At 39.3% G+C, this 16,292-nt stretch overlaps 1 protein-coding gene across 2 annotated transcripts in view; it reads left to right on the forward strand.

Moving 5' to 3' along the window:
• The first annotated feature begins 6,217 nt into the window (after window positions 1–6,217).
• The window catches only part of usp40 (ubiquitin specific peptidase 40), a 131,806-nt gene continuing 121,731 nt past the window's right edge, over window positions 6,218–16,292 (forward strand). For both annotated transcript variants that reach the window (XM_072261331.1, XM_072261332.1), the window contains exon 1: window positions 6,218–6,511. The gene's annotated coding sequence lies outside the window, so the exon portion shown is untranslated. The remainder of the gene's footprint in view (window positions 6,512–16,292) is intronic.

Consider the following 16,292-nt stretch of genomic DNA (forward strand, 5'->3'; position numbering starts at 1 on the left):
AGACTGTGTTGTGTTCTATGTGTAATTGAGACATGAGACATGGGTTATTCCCAGTAGTCAGATATGGTGATCAGACCCAAAGTGCTGCACATGCCCTTACACTTCCTCCCTCACCACCATTCAGGGCCCCAGACAGTCCTTCCAGGTGAGGCGACGCCTCACCTGTGAGTCGGCTGTGGTGCTCCCGATGCGGCCTTCTATATATTGGCGAGACCCAACGCAGGCTGGGAGACCGTTTCGCTGAACACCTATGCTCTGTCCACCAGAGAAGCGGGATCTCCCAGTGGCCACACATTTTAATTCCACATCCAGTTCCCATTCTGATATGTCTATCCACGGCCTCCTCTATTGTCAAGATGAAGCCACACTCAGGTTGAAGGAACAACACCTTATATTCCGTCTGGGTAGCCTCCAACCTGATGGCATGAACATTGATTTCTCTAACTTCTGTTAATGCCCCACCTCCCCTTCGTACCCTATCCTTTATTTATTTATTTATTTATTTATTATTAATTTTTTTCTCTATTGCTCTGTCCTTTTTCTCCCTCTGTCCCTCTCACTATACTCCTTGGCCATCCTTTGGGATTCCCCCCTCCCCCTTTCTTTCTCCCTAGGCCTCCCGTCCCGCCCTCTCCCTTCTCCAGCCTCATATCCCATTTGCCAATCAACTTTCCAGCTCTTAGCTCCATCTCTCCCCACCTTGTCTTCACCTATCATTTCAGATCTCCCCCTCCCACTCCCACTTTCAAATCTCTTACTATCTCTTCTTTCAGTTAGTCCTGACGAAGGGTCTCGGCCTGAAACGTCGACTGTACCTCTTCCTATAGATGCTGCCTGGCCTGCTGCGTTCACCAGCATTTTTATGTGTTGCTTGAAATTCCAGCATCTGCAGATTTCCTCGTGTTTGTGTTGACCCAAAGGATTCACAGGATGGACTGAACTGCTGATTCAGAAAGGCAAAATGTGTTGGTGTGTGTTTCATGGTAAACTCTTTGTGGTGCTCTGATGTGGCAGTTTTGTTAAACTCGTATTCCTCCAACCTTGAACACCTAACAGTTAAATGCTGTTCATCCTATTTACCTCGGGAGTTCTCCTCCATAATCTTTATCACAGTTTGCATAATACCATTGGCCAAATATAGTCAAGCGCTTGAGATATTATATAATGCCATTTTCAAACAAGAAACAGTTCATCCCAATGCTTTTAAAATCATAGTTGACTTCAACAGGCTTGTTTGAAGAAAACCCTGCCCAATTGCCATCAGCATATGACCTGTAGCACCAGAAGTCACCCTAAATCACTGTTATACTAAGATAAGGAATGCCTACTGTTCCATGCTGGGACTGCATTTCAGTAAATCTGATCACTTGGCTGTCCTTTTCCTACCTACATACAGGCAGAGGCTGAAAATATTAGGAGCTTCAGAGATTAGAACAACAAAGACATGGTTGTTGTAGATAGAGGAGCTCCTATAGGATTGCTTCGAGTCAGTGGACTGGGCTGTGCTCAAGGATACATCAATGGATCTGAATGAATACACTATGGATGTCATGGACTTTATTAAAACAGCTGTAGATGAGTGTGTCCCCACAAAATTATTCAGATCTTCCTCAATCAGATGTCCTGGATGAGCCATGAGATTCACAATCTGCTGAGAACCAGATCAGAGGCATTCCAATGACCTAGAAAGTTACAAGGAATCCAGACACAACTTCTGGAAAACCATCTCACAGAGAAATGGCAACTCTGGACTAAACGAATCAATGACAGATGCTCAACAGTTGTGGCAGGACTTGAATACTATCACCTCTTATAAAGTAAAGTCAAGTGACATAGATGACAACAGGGCCTTGCTTCCAGATGAGCTCAATGCTTCTATGCTTGCTTTGATTGTCAAAACATGGATGGACTATCATGAAATCCCATAGCCCCTGATGATCCTGTGATTTCAGGTTCTGAGGCTGATGTGCAAGCAGCCTTCAGGAGGGTGAATCCACAAAAAACATCTGGTCCAGACAGGATACCTGGCCACTACTAAAGACGTGTGCTGATCAACTGGCTGGAGTGTTCACTAGGATCTTTAACCCTTCGCTTCAGCAGTCTGAGGTACCCACCTGCTTCAAGCAGATTTCATTTTTACCAGTGCCTAAGAAGAATGAGGTAACCTGCCTCAATGACTGTCATCCAGTAGCACTTACATTCACAGTGATAAAGTGTTTTGAGAGTTTGGTGATGAACCATCAACTCCTGTTTGAGAAGCGACTTGGATCTATTCCAATTTGCGAACCAGAGCAACAGGTCCACAACAGATGCTAATTCATTGGCTCTTCACTCAACCCTGAAACTTCTGACAGCAAAGATGCTCCCTATCAACTACAGCCCAGCATTCACTACAATCATCCCCTCAAAACTAATCGATAAGCTTCAAGTCTTTGGCCCCAATTCCTCCTTGTGCAATAGGATCTTCAATTTCCTCACTTGCAAACTCCAGTCGGTTTGGATTGGCAACAACATCTCCTCCACAATTTCCATCAGTACAGGTGCACCATAAGCCTGTGTGCTTAGCCTCTTACTCAGTTTGCTTTACACTTATGATTGTGTGGCTAAGCACAGCTCCAATGCCATATTCAAGTTTACTCATGACACTACTGCCATTGGCTGAATCAAAGGTGGCGACAAATCAGCATATAGAAGGGAGATTGAAAACCTGGCTGAGTGATGTCACAACAATAACCTTTCACTCAATGTCAGCAAGTCTGAGGAGTTGATTATTGACTTCAGAAGAAAGAAGAAAGAAGAAGAAAGGCCAAGAACCAGTCCCCATCGGAGGATCAGAGGTGGAGAAGGTCAGCAGCTTTAAATTCCTTGATATTATTATTTCAGTGTCATAAGGAGGTAGCTGGGAACGGACCCAAGTGTGAGACACAGACACTGAAGTACTAGGAACAGGACTAGGAGACAGGGTGAGGGCGAGGGCAAGGACATGGACACGAAAACTGGGAACCCGGAACAGGACTGGACAGGAGAGCTAGGAGCCCGGGCTTGGACTCCGAGCCAGAGACTGGACAAGGATCCAGTATCTGGGTCTTGCCTCTGGCCGACCCCAGAACTAGGCAAGGACAAGGCTTGGCTGGCAGGCAGGACGAGGCTGGAGTCTTCAGGCTTGAGGCTAGAGGCTAGAGACTTGAGGCGAGGTTTGGCAGGAGGCAGGAGTCTTCAGGCTTGAGGCTAGAGGCTAGAGACTTGAGGCGAGGCTTGGCAGGAGGCAGGAGTCTTCAGGCTTGAGGCTAGAGGTTAGAGACTTGAGGCGAGGCTTGGCAGGAGGCTGGAGTCTTCAGGCTTGAGGATAGAGGCTAGAGACGAGGCGAGGCTTGGCAGGAGGCAGGAGGCTGGAGTCTTCAGGCTTGAGGTTAGAGGCTAGAGACTTGCGGCGAGGCTTGGCAGGAGGCTGGGGTCTTCAGGTTTGAGGCTAGAGGCCAGAGACTTGAGGTGAGGCTTGGCAGGAGGCAGGAGGCTGGAGACTTCAGGCTTGAGGCTAGAGGCTAGAGACTTGAGGTGAGGCTTGGCAGAAGGCAGGAGGCTGGAGACTTGAGGCGAGGCTTGGCAGGAGGCTCCTCCTGGCCAGGGCGAGGTATTCCTGGGCAGGGCGCGGATCACCACCCGACAGAGGCAAGGGACAGAACCAACTGTAGGTAACGGCCATATGGCCTGGCTTACCCAACAGAGGCAAGGGTTAGGAAGGGACAGAAGCAACCGTAGGTAACGGTAATACAGCCTGGCTTACCCGACAGAGGCTAGGGACAGGAAGGGACAGAGCCAGCTGCAGGTTAATGGCAAGACAGCCTGACTTACCCGGCGGAGGCAAGGGACAGGAAGGGAGCTAGGTATGGGTTGGCTCCAGGACAAGACTGAAGGCGAGATGAAGCGAGAGTTACCAACAAGACCAGGCAAGGCTTCAGGCAATGCAAGGCGAAACAAGAACTTCAGGCGAGGCGAGAGTTACGGGCAAGACAAGGCGAGGAAACAGAAGGCAGAGGAAGGGATACAAGGAGTAAGGACAAGAATAATCCAGCACCCACGCCCTGGTCTCTGAAGGTATTTATGCAGCCAGCCCCAACGAGCATCAGCTGCCTCAATTAGAGCTAAACAAGAACAGAAACAGGGTAGACAGGAAAACCTGGAGCAAGGATCGATGGACCGGACCGTGAACCGGAATACGGACTTCACGGACTGGACCATGACATTCAGAGAACCTGTCCTGAGCCCAGAACCTAAGTGCAATTATGAAGAAAGCACAGCGGCAACCTCTGCTTCCTTAGGAGATTGCAAAGATTCAGCATGACATCTAAAACTTTGACAAACCTCTGTAGCTGTGTGGTGGAGAGTATTTTGACTGGCTGCATCTTAGACTGGTATGGAAACACTAATGCCCTTGAATGGAAAATCCTACAAAAGTCGTGGATATGGCCCAGGTTATCATGGGTAAGGTCCTCCCCACCATTGAGCACATCCACACAAAGCATTGTTGCAGGAAAGAAGCGTCCTTCACTAGGGACCCCCCACCACCCAGGTCATGCTCTCTTCTTGCTGCAGCCATCAGGAAGAAGGTACAGGAGCCCAGAACTCTCAGCACCAGGTTCAGGTACAGTTATTATCCTTCAACCATCAGGCTCTTGAACCAAAGGGGATTACTTCACTCAACTTCACTTGTCCCATCATTGAAACATTCCCTCAACCTATGGACTCACTTTCAGGGACTCTTCATCTCTTGTTCTTGGTATTTATTGCTTATTTTTTCATTATTAATTTTCTTTATTTTTTATATTTCCAATTTATTGTTGTCTGCACATTGGTTGAACACCCATGTTTGTGCAGTCTTTCATTGATCCTATTATGGTTGTTATTCAATTATGGATTTATTGAGTATGCCCGCAAGAAAATGAATCCCAGGATTGTATATGGTGACATATATGTACTTTGATAATAAATTTACTTTGAATTCTGCTAAGTTTTATAGCTCCAAGACATAAAAACAATTGCAAGAAAAAGACAGAAGCCCAGGAGAATGGGTCTTAGTTCCGTTTTTACTTTAAAGTGAGGCGCATACACATCACGTGGTATATGAAGTATGTCATTCATGTACTTTTGATATAACTTGTAATGAATTATTTAACCAAAGAATGCCGAATCAAATAATATTTACAATATTAGTCAAATATTACTGAATTACCACACAACAGTATCAACAATCATCTTGAATGTTACAATGAAAAAGTAGATTTGGAGGATGCCATCATCTAAATCATTGTATGAAGGCAGACCATTGCGTGCACTAGGTGTCTGTGCCAATTTTTTTCATTTGCAGTTAATGAAAAGAAAATTGCTGATGAATTCCTCCCTCCATAACTATTAGGAACTAATGCACAATTTTATAGTAGATGTATTGGTAGTGTTTTAACTTGTTCTGTATTTCATCTATTTCTGTTTATTTCATTTAAATGCATAGATTGTATCTCAATTAAATGTCTTTTTTAAAATATAACTTTTAGCTGTTTCCGTGTAAATTCGGCTAATTGAGGCAGTCGCTTATTGGGTCAAAATGCTCTGGTTCAGCGGTGTCCCAATTAGCCCGAATCCACTGTATTTGGTTGTTAAAGGCAGTACATTATTACTTTATCGAAATGGTGTTACACGAAATTTAACATCCACCTTCGAAAATGGCCTCATCCGACAAAAGGTTGCAGCAGAAATGAATCCACCCTGTTCAGCACCCTACTGTCAACATATTCTCAATCCACTTTTGTGGGACTGAAAGAATCCACAGGCTCCTGACTTGGATACGGTATTATACTGAAAATTATTTTTCCTCTCTCTCCGTAGACGCTGCCTGATGTGCTGAGTTCCTCCAACCTTTCGAGTGTGTTCTTCTAGCGTTTTGTTTGTGTTGTCCACCATTGTCTACTTTTGCTTCAGATTACTAGTTTCCATGACATGTTTAATTCTAAATGAGGGTAGGTCGTTAGGTTGAGTTGACCACCGGCATAACCACGTCGCTCCAAAATTGACCTTGGCTCGCAACCTCTCCGTCCACAGAATGGAAGGATACTGGTAATTGTAGTTCTCCATGTCCCTTCACGCGTATGCAAAAGTACGCGGACTACAATAACCAGAGGGCACGGCGGCCGCGCAGGCGCAGTCACCCGGCTGTGTAGCGTAATGGCCGTTTACGGATGTGAAGAAGTGCTGTTCCCAGGGCGACGCTGCTGCTGTGCCTTAACACTGTAGGGCTTCAGTGACGAAGATTTACCCCCAGTGAATATTAATAATAACAATATTAATAATAAGCACCATCTCGGGTTGTACTGAATGCTCATGGGCATCATTTGGGCTTCAAAACCCTTGTTTTTTTTCTCTGGAAGCTTCTCCCATTTCTGGATTTAATTCACAGCTGGCGGAGTTCTCGGTTAAGTTGCTGCACTCTCACCTCCATGTGTTAATGGTAATGGAAATGGTAAGGCCTTTTACAAGAAAAAAATCCATAAACATACCACTATAATGCTGAGGAGATGAGATTTGAAATCCTTGGCAGTTGAGGTGTGAGGAAAAGTAATCAACCTTTAAAGTTTGCTTTTCCTACTCCAAAGCTGTTCCTTTGGCCTGCTAAATGTTTCCATTATTTTCTATCTTTATTTCAGATTTCCAGAATCTGCTTATGTCTTTATAGGTTTGAAGCTTAGTTCAGAATTGTGCTCTCACTTAGGTTGTGATTTATTGGGTTCGGTGTGATAAACCTGGGAACACATCAATTATGGTTTGGAGTGATAGCAGATGGTAAAGGTGTCTTTGGGTCTTATTCATAATTTGGAGAAAATTCTGCCCAAGTTTCTTTAAGAATGTTCATATCTTATTGACTTTTGATGTAGCACTTTCTTCAAAGCTATGTAGGTTTAATAGAAAAAAAATCAGGTTTGTTCTTTGAGTTTAAAGCACAAAATATCTGCTGGAAGAACTCAGTGAGTCTTGCAGCATTGTGGGAGGAAAGGAATTCTGGATGATTTGGGTTCTGATGCATGGTTTCAGCCTGAAATGTTGACCATTCATTCCTTCTCATGGATGTCGCTCATCCCACTGAATTCTTTTAGAGGATCATTTATTGCTCCACATTTCAGCATCTGCAGTCTCTTCAGAGTCTGGTGTTTCTAGATGGAAAAATCCTGACAATTCACTAATGCATTGATGGTGGTACTATGTGATAAAGAACTGGAAGATGCCCCGTTGAGCACACCATGGATAAGAAGGGTTTATTTAACAGTGAAATAACGGTAACATGAAAAAAGTTGCTGATTTTTGAGTCAACAATGTGAAAGAAGGCAATTTGGTCATCTCAAAACAATTATCAAACACAGGCTGGATAAGAGTAATTTTGGTGTAACTTGGGGAAAATTGATGATGGGATGTAAAAGGGGCTTCCTTTCCTTATTGTAAGGTAGTAAGTTTTTTATGTATTGATGCCCACCCAGGTTTTGTGGAGGTACTTTATGAGTTGAGTTTATTGTGCAGGTGTAATGAAAAACAAATGTGGCTATGTGAGCATTGACTATGTACTTTGGAAAGGAGAGAGCAATCTTTGACGGTGTGTTCCATACTTTGGCATTCATGGCAGGAAACAGGGTTTGATTTTTGAGCATCCACCAGAAGAATGGATGGCGCAGCTAGTAGAGCTGTTGCCACACAGCACCACAGACCTGTAATCAGTGTTGACCATAGGCTCTGGCTGTGTGGAGTTTGCATTTTTGCTCTCTGATTGTGAGGGTTTCCTCTGGATGGTCAGATTTCTTCTCATTTCTGAAAGAATTGAAAGTTGGTCATTGGGTTAATGTGGATTTAATACTAAATGGGTAGCTCATGGTTGGTGTGGGATTGGTGGGCAAAATGCTTATTTCTTAGCTTTTTCCTGCTTTTCCAGTCCTACTGAAGGGTCATTCAGAACAAATCATTACAAAGTAAATGACTACTAGATAGAGCAAGGTAAAACAATAATGCTACAGAAAAATTGAAGTGCTGTTAAGTAATAAAGTGCAAGAGCATAATAAGATAGAAAAAAATAAGATAAATTGCAAGATCAAAAGTCCATTTTATCATACTAGGGAACCATTAGAAATCTTCACAATTGGCGACGAGAAAAATATTGAATTAATATCAGACAGGTTGATGATTCTTGCTATGAAACCATAGTAACGCTCATAGAACGCTGGAGGAACTCAGCAGGTAAGGCAGCATCAACGGAGAGGAATAAAGAGTTGACATTTCAGGCCAAGGCCTTTCATCAGTGCCCTTCATTGAGTCCTTGAGGCTGAAGAGACTATGGAAACATTAGTAATGATCTTTCAAGAATCAATTGATTCTGGTATGTTCCAGAGGAAGGGAAAATTGCAAGTGTCACTCCACTCTTTAAGAAGGAAAAGAGACAGAATAAAGGAAATTATAGGCCATTTAGTTTGACCTCAGTGGTTGGGAAGCTGTTGGAGTCGATTGTTAAGGATGTGGTCTTGGGGTATTTTGCACATGATAAAATAGACCGTAGTCAGCATGGTTTCCTCAAGGGGAAATCTTGCCTGACAGATCTGTTGGAATTCTTTGAAGAAATAACAAGCAGAATAGACAAAGGAGAATTGTTGGATGTTGTGTACTTGGATTTTCTGAAGGCCTTTGACAAGGTGAGGCTGCTTAACAAGTTTCAAAGCCACGGTATTACAGGAAAGATAATGGTATGGATAAGGCAGTGACTGATTAGCAGGAGGCAAAGAGTTGGGAAAAAAGGAGCCTTTTTTTTGGTTGCCTGCCGGTGACGTGTTCTATAGGGGTCTCCGCTGGGACCGCTTTTTTTTTTTACGTTATATGTCAATGACTTGGATGACGGAATTGATGGCTATGTGGCAAAGTTTGCAAACAATACAAAGATAGGTGAAGGGCAGATAGTTTTGAGGAAGTAGGCTACAGGTGGACTTAGATAGATTAGAAGAATAGGCAAAGAAGTGACAGATGGAATACAGTGCCGGGAATTGTATGGTCATGCACTTTGGTAGAGGAAATAAAAAGGTAGACTATTTTCTAAATGGAGAGATAACTCAAAAATCTGAGATGCAATGGGACTTGGGGGTGAGTCCTTTTGCAGCATTCCCTAAAGGTTAGTTTGCAGGTTGAGTATTTGGTGAGGAAGGCAAATGCAATGTTAGCATTCATTTCAAGAGAACTAGAATTTAAAAGCGAGGATGTAATGTTGAGGCTTTATAAAGCACTGGTGAGGCCTCACTTGGGCCCCTTATCTAAGATAGGATGTGCTGACGTTGGAGATGGTTCAATGGAGGGTGACAAAAATGATTCCTGGATTGAAAGGGTTGTCATATGAAAAGTGCTTGATGGCTCTAGGCATACACTCATTGGAATTCAGAAGAATGAGGGGTGACCTCATTGAAACCTAGAGAATCTTGAAAGGCCTTGATAGAGTGGATGTGGAGAGGATCTTTTCTAGGGTGGTGGAGTCTAAGACCAGAGGGCATAGTGCCGGAATAGAGGGGTGATCTTTTAGAACAGAGATGAGTAGGAATTTCTTAAGCCAGAGGGTGGCGTATCTGTAGAATATTTTGCCACGTATGGCTGTGGAGGCTAAGTCTTTGGGTATATTTAAGGTAGAGATTAATAGATTCTTAATTCATTAGGGCATGAATGGATACGGGGCGAAGGCAGGATATTTAAGCTGAGATGGAAAATGGATCAGCCATGATGAAATGGTGGAGCAGATGCAATGGGCCAAATGGCCTAATTCTGCTCCTATATCTTTTGGTCTTATGTTCTTGGCTTGAAACGTCAACTCTTTATTCCTCTCCATTGATGCTGATCTACCTGCTTAGTTCCTCCAGTATTTTGTGTTTGTTATTATTTCCAAGCTGCTTCTCTCTGATTCCATAAGATTAAATGGCAACTACCTCGTTGCCTGGTTTGCATCCAATTCAGGAACTGCTGCATGTTGTATTGGAGAGAGAAGTAGAACAGTTTCAGTTATAAGTGGATTTTTATTTTAAGAGGTGTCTGAGGAAAGATGAAAGAAAAATAAATAATAAAACTTTGCTAGTATAAGATCCTGAAGGGTTTCTGCCTGGTGGTTGTGGAGAGGATATAGGCTCTTGTGGGAGAATTGAGAACCTAGGTTACTGTTTAAAAATATGGTCACTTCTCTATTGGCTGTTGATTAGCAGTGCTTTTATAGGTGCTCCTACTCTTTTTAATTTACTGTTTCCAAATTGTTTTGAAAACTTACTTTTAAATGCAATATTGCTTTATGATGAGTCGTGCTAAAGTTACTAAAAAAGAAGAGGACCCTCCTGTAACTTTGGAATCAATTATGGTAACACTTTGGAAGCATAAAATTGAACTTTTGGAAGAGTTCCAGCAACTCAATGCTGAATTTAAATGGACGGATGGAAAATTGGATTCTGTTCAAAAACCTTTAATTGAACACGATAAACGGATAAAAGAGAACGAAGACACTCTGACGATGTCCGACACGAAGATTGACGACCTGGAACAGAACTGTGATAGACAGTTAAAGGTTAATGAAACATTAAGACAGAAGATTATCGACTTAGAAAATAGAAACAGAAGAAGTAATCTATGTATTCTGGGTTTTGAAGAGTCATTGGAAGGTAATCAGCCTTCGGAATTTTTTGCAAACCTTTGGCTAAATTATTTCCAAATATTTTAAAATCTCCTCCTAAGATAGACCGAGCTCACAGGTCGCCTTTACCAAGACCTCCTCTGGGAGGGCGCCCTCGTTCAGTGATAATTTGTCTTCACGACTTTCAAACAAAGGAACTTTTAATTCGTGAATCTCATCGGAAAGGTATGATTGATTATGAAGACCGCAAGCTCAGAATTGTGGAAGATTTTTCACCCGAGGTGTTGAATGAGCACTTCAAATTTTAAAAAGTCATGTTTGAGCTGTGTAATAAAGGATTTAAACTCTCTCTTCGATACCCCGCTCGTCTTAGAATCATTTTGAAAAATGAACCTCACAGATGGTTTCGTTCGACCGAAGAAGTGCCGGATTTCTTGACTGCCGAATCGATTTCAGAAGTTTCACTGGTCAATAGCTCTTTACATAAATGTATGTTGTGTCTACCTGATGAGTCCTTTTTTTAAATCAGCAGTTTAACTGCTCGTTACTTTCTTTTATGAACAATTTTTTTTACTCTTGGTATACCTTCATATCTAATTTTTTTTTTAGTATTTTTATTTCCTTGTTTAGAAAATTAAGGATTTGATATTAGCAAGTTTACTTCGTGTTAATACTTTCTAAGTTAATATGTTTTGAACTTTCATGTTTCTTTCTAATATTTTTATACTATAATTCTTCGAGGTTTTGTTTAATATGTTTAATTTTGCTCTTTTTTTTGTTATGTCTTGTTGGAAGCAGTTATGCCTTGAAATTTTTTTTTGGAGCTCAGCCAGTAGATTGATTTGGGAGGGATGATAGGTTTAGTTGTCGACTGCCCTTTGGTTGATTTTCTCTTTTTGGGCAGGGTGTGGGGGGAGGTTTCCTTTTTTTCTATCAGCTGTTTGATTCTCTTAGCTTCATTTGTTGCTTGGTTACTTTTTCTTACAGTTCATTGTTTGGATTTAATATACATTCCAGCAGTTTTTATTCTAACATCTCCTTTAAGCAATATTTAAAATGGACCATATTTCTAATTTACTTAGCTTTAATCTGAAAGGATTAAACCATCCTGTGAAACGTAATAAGATATTTAATTATATTAAGAAATTGAATGTCTCAATTTTTTTTTACAAGAAACACATGTTTGTAAATGTGATAATTTATGTTTTTTCAGATGTTGGAAGGGCTTATCTTTCCATTCCTCCTTTCAGGCTAAGGCAAGAGGAGTTTCGATTTTTATAGACAATTCAGTTTCTTTCGTTCAACATAGTGTAGTGTCTGATACCAATGGGCATTTTGTTATAGTCTCAGGGAAATTAGATAAATTAATAGTTAATGCTCATTTGTATGTCCCGAATATAGATGATCCAAGCCTTTTTGTACGTTTTTTTTCCGTTTTTATCAGATTTAAGTTTATATTCTTTGATTTTAGGAGGAGACTTCAACTGTTGTTTAGATCCTGTTTTAGATCGTTCTGCTAAACGATTGACTTGTAGTAGATCTGCCTCCTTTATCCAAACTTTTCTCATGAAATGTGATAATTGTTGATGTTTGGCGTTTTCTAGATCCAACAGATAAAGAGTACTCATTTTTTTCTCATGTTCATCATATGTATTCCAGGATTGATTTTTTTTTTGTTCATAGCCAATTGATTCCATTAGTTTAATCCTGCGAATATAAAGAAATTGCTGTTTCAGATCATGCTCCTGTGTTTTTATCTTTAAATCTTCTGGGTATCTCCCAAATAAATAGATTCTGGCGTTTTAATTCAACTCTGTTATCAGATAAAGATTTTTTAAAATTTTTGGAGAGACACATTATTCTCTTTTTTGAAGAGAATACGCTAGAAGAGACTTCTTATTTTATGGGATGCTTTTAAGGCTTATATTAGAGGTCAAATTATTTCTTTTACCGTTAGTGTTAGGGAAAAAAGCTAATAAGGAGAGAATTGAATTAGCCAATCAGTTGAAACAATTAGACCAAAAATATGCTTTGGCTCCGGATCCTGTTTTATATAAAAGAGATGTTGAAATTAAAACTAAATACCATCTGCTCTTAACTTATCCAATTGAAATTCAACTTTTAAAAGATAAAAGGCAGTTTTATGTTCATGGAGATAAAACAGGTAAACTATTAGCTAACCAATTAAAGACCTTTATAGTTAAACGTCACGTTAAAGAAATTTGTAAAGCTAATGGTAATAAAACATCAGATCATTTAGAAATAAATAATGCTTTTAAACAATTCTACTCTAAACTTTATAGTTCTGATCCTCCTAAAGATAACACTCTAATGAATAATTTTTTAGATCGATTAAACATTCCTTCACTTTCTGATGATATTCGAAAATTGTTGGATCAACCTATTTCCTATGAGGAAATTGCCGAGGTTGTTCATTCTTTGCACTTGGAGAAGGCTCTGGGTCCTGATGGATTTTCTGGAGAGTTTTATAAGGCTTTACCTCTTTGCCTATACCTCGTTTTTGTTCTGTCCTTTCCGACTCTCTTAAATTAGGTAAGTTGCCACAATCTTTTTATGAAGCCTCTGTTTCGCTTATTCTTAAAAAGAATAAGGACCCAATTGATTGTTCTTCTTATAGACCTATTTTCTTACTTAATGTTGATACTAAAATTTTATCTAAACTTTTGGCTCGTAGGATTGAAAATATTTTGCCATCTATTATCTCTGATGATCAGACTAGATTTATCAAAAATCGATACTCCCACTTTAATATTTGTCGGTTATTGAATGTTATTTATTCCCCTTTTAAAGAGATTTCTGACTGTGTGATATCCTTAGATGCTGAGAAAGCCTTTGATCAGGTTGAATGGAATTATTTATTTAAAACTTTAGAAAAATTTAACTTTAGGCCAGATTTTATTCAATGGATTAAATTACTTTATTTATCTCCTTCCGCTCAGGTTCTTGCTAGTACTCTAAACCATTCAAACTTTATCGCGGAACTAGACAAGGTTGTCCCTTGAATCCTTTGCTTTTTGATTTGGTCTTAGAGCCTTTAGCTATTACTTTCCGGGAATCTAATGATATCACTGGTATTTTAAGGAGAAGTATTACCCATAAAGTTTCACTTTATGCTGATAACCTTTTGCTCTACATTTCTAATGCGGAGTCTTCTTTACTTTCTTGCTTTAGTCAGTTCTCTGGATATAAACTTAAGTTTCATAAGAATGAACTTTTTCCTTTGAATAAGTTGGTATTAGTTAATACTAATCTTTTTAAAATTGTAAGAAATCAATTTACTTATTTGGGCGTAACAATTACTAGGAATTATAAATTCCTTATTAAGGTAAATTTTTTTACACTTCTGAATTATGTTAAGAAGGCACTTTCAAATTGGTCACCCCGCTCTCTATCGTTGATTGGCTGAATTAATCCTATTAAAATGAATATTTTGCCTGTTTTTATATTTATTTCAGACTATAACTGTTTTTATTCCTAAATCCTTTTTTGATTATTTAGATTCTATTATATCTTCTTATATATGGAGGAATAAAATTTTTCGATTAAATAAAGTTCGTCTTCAAGAAGCTAAAAAGAAGGGAGGTTACCCTATTTCAGGTTTTATTACTGGGCAGTCAATATACGAAATCTTATGTTTTGGTTATATTATATTAATCAAGAGGACTGTCCGATCTGGCTTTCTTTAGAAGCTAATTCTGTTAATAAATTCTCTATTATTTCTCTTCTGGGATCCTCAATTCCTTTATCTTTAAGTAATTTAACTGATAATTTTGTAGTTAAACACACCTTGAGGATTTGGGTACAATGTAGAAAATATTTTGGTTTACTGAGTTTTTCACTTTCCAGTCCCATTTTTTTCTAACTATTTTTTTAAACCCTCTATGTCTGATGTAGTTTTTAAAGCATGGAATAGATTGGGTATTAAATGTTTTTATAATTTGTTTGTTGGAGATAGTCTCTCTTCATTTGAACAACTGTCAGTTAAGTATAGCCTACCGAGAACTCACTTTTTTCGATATTTACAAATTAGAGACTTTTTGCATTCTCAAGTTCATACATTTCCTAAAAGTCCAGATAAAAATTTACTTGATATAATTTTTAATTTGAAACCCTTCCAAAATGCATCTATTTCTAATACTTATGCTATGTTGTCGGGAATGAGAAATATTCCTTTAGATAAAATTAAATATTTTTGGGAACAAGGATTACAGATTTCAGTTTCCGAGGACACTTGGAATGAAATTTTTAAATTGGTTAATACCTTATCGTTATGTGCCCGTCATTCCCTTCCACAATTTAAAGTGGTTCATAGGGCCCACATGACTAAAGATAAGCTGTCTCGTTTTTATTCGGATGTATCTTCTTTTTGTGATAGATGCAATATTGGAGAAACTTCATTGATCCATATGTTTTGGACGTGTCCGAGTCTTGAAAAATATTGGAAGGAAGTATTTCAAACTTTTTTGGTGCTTTTTAAAGTAAATTTTAAACCTAATCCTTTGACGGCCTTATTTGGTATTGTTGGAGGAAATGATATTATTTTGGAGAAACAGGATCTGCATATTTTGGCCTGTATTTCTCTCCTAACCAGGAGGGCATTGTTGCTTAAGTGGAACGGTGCCACTCCTCCTACTCATACTCATTGGTTACATGATGTTATGTCTTGCTTAAATTTAGAGAAGATTCGCTGTTCAATTTCCAAACCTAGACAAGATTTTTTAACATTGTGGGGACCTTTTTTGAATTATTTTCATAATCTTTGATTTGCTATTAAGCACAGATGTTGGCAAATAATGTATTCTACTATGTGTTAAGGATCTTTTTCTTTTTTTTTAACCTAACAGCTGTTTTTTCTGGTAGTGGGTTTAGATTTTTTTTGTAATAATATAATTATCTCTTTTCTCTTTATGTTTAAATTTAATTTTATATGGAGTTGGGGTAATTACACCTTATCTGTGATTTCATTATATTATAATCGATATATATTCTGCTGTACTCTATATTCTTTTATGTAAGAAATTAATCAAAATATTGGAAAGAATAAAAAAATGGTGACGGGGTTAAATGACATCAAGGTTGTGAGCTTTATAGAATGTTCTTCATGAAAGGATGGTGGAACCAGAATGCAGGATTCTTGACAAGCACGGGTGTTAAAGATTTTATTAAAAGGCAGAGCAGGCTTGAGGGACTGAATAAACCATTCATGAAATTTATATGCCTGTAAGACAGCAAGTATTTTAACGTTAGAGTGAAAGCTGAAGAAATTTGCAAGAAGATTAGAGATAAGATTGGGGAAAATAAATGGTTAAAATGTCAGACAAGTTAGTACAAGAGGGAAGAAAAACAATAATAACTTAGTCCTGATGATGGGTCTCAGCCTGAAATATCCACTGTTTATTCATATCCATAGATGCTGCCTGACCTGCTGAGTTCATCCAGTATTTTGTGGGTTGCTTTGGATTTCCAGCATCTTCGAAATCTCTTGTGCCTATGAATAACTTGCATTTATACATTGAGGGTTCAGTCATTTACATAGACCAATAATAGGATTGAATGCAGAGCAATATGAGGAGTAAAGGTCTCTGTTTGGATGCAA

This window comes from Mobula birostris, chromosome 6 (assembly GCF_030028105.1).
Source record: "Mobula birostris isolate sMobBir1 chromosome 6, sMobBir1.hap1, whole genome shotgun sequence".
Lineage (NCBI taxonomy): Eukaryota > Metazoa > Chordata > Chondrichthyes > Myliobatiformes > Myliobatidae > Mobula > Mobula birostris.